Consider the following 1,401-nt stretch of genomic DNA (forward strand, 5'->3'; position numbering starts at 1 on the left):
TGCGGTCTCCGGACGCCCCTAAGCTGTGGCGACATTGTGTCGGCTCCATTGTGTCGTCTCTGTGCTGCCTACAATAAAGAGACGACCCTGAAGAGATACTGGATCGTCTCCATGCTGTGATAGTGCACCGTTCGTCCCGTCTCTCACTCCTTCCCTCAGGAAACCTGTTCCACTGTCTCACGGGTCGAGACAGAGGGAAATAAAAAAGGAAGGAGGGAGAGAGAAAGAAGAAAGGAAGGAAGGAAAGAGAAGGAAGGAAGGAAAGAAGGAAGGAAAGAAGGAAAAGGATGCTCCACCTGATGTTTATAGAACTAAAACAATTGTTTTCAGATATTAGCACATGGACATATAAACACTTATGGGCAAATTATGTCTTCCAAAGATGCCTGCACCAACACAGTCCATTACACATGCTATTCTTAAAATATGAAGTTTATACTGTACTGTTGGGAAGTGGATCAAGGTGGGCCTATGACTACAGTAATGGAAATACCATGTGACTTATCAGATTAAGTCGTAAGAGGCAACTCAGCCACCATGCTGTGACAGCCAAGCAGATACATGAAAGAGCCACATGAAGCCATCCTAGCCACTGCTTCAGCAGAAATACCAGGTAATAGCCAAAATCAAATCCCAGACATTTGAGTAAATAAGACTTTGGATGATTCCAACCTTTAGCCTTCAGCCACACCAGCTGACAGAGTAGAGCAAAGAGAATATGTCCTTGCAGATCCTTGTCAAAATTCAAACTTGTGAACAAATTAAATGTTCTCATTGTTTTAAGAAACTAGATTTTTGGGCAGTTGCATAGTATTCAAACAGTAATTGTTAGTATTTATATCATGTCTACTCTTTCTCCTTTCTTCAAAATCCCAGTGTGGTGGTTTTGTGCTCTGCTGTTGCCATCTTGGAATTCTTTACCTTTGAACAAGGAGTTCCCCATTTTCATTTTGAACCAAACACCCCAAATTACATAGTTAGCCTGGCCCCACACTGAAAAAGAGTTGGAAGCTAGAAGGAGCTGGTGTCCTTGAAGACTTACTGGAAGAAAAGCTACACAATCCCCAGATTTCTGCCCTTGGTGCTTTTTGTTATGTAAGAAAAACAATCTCTTTTTCTTGTTTAAGCCACTGTAGCAGAATTCAATGTTGATAATACCCTTTCTTCAGCACTTATCTCTGGTTTCTTAGATTAGATATAGCCATGTATCAACATTTTCCTTGATAGACTATAGTAATCTCCATAAAGGCCAATACATTTTTCACTGATGTGTATCCTCTCTCTGCAGTTTAGAATAAAAGTTTCTTTCATGAGTATCTACTAAGTTTAGCAACATATTAAAGACAGGAATCTGGGGGCCAGCAGGTGGTGGGTGGTTGAGGGCACTGGACTCCTACATGG

This window comes from Tupaia chinensis, unplaced genomic scaffold, assembly GCF_000334495.1.
Source record: "Tupaia chinensis unplaced genomic scaffold, TupChi_1.0 Scaffold144041_1, whole genome shotgun sequence".
Classification (NCBI taxonomy): Eukaryota; Metazoa; Chordata; class Mammalia; order Scandentia; family Tupaiidae; genus Tupaia; species Tupaia belangeri.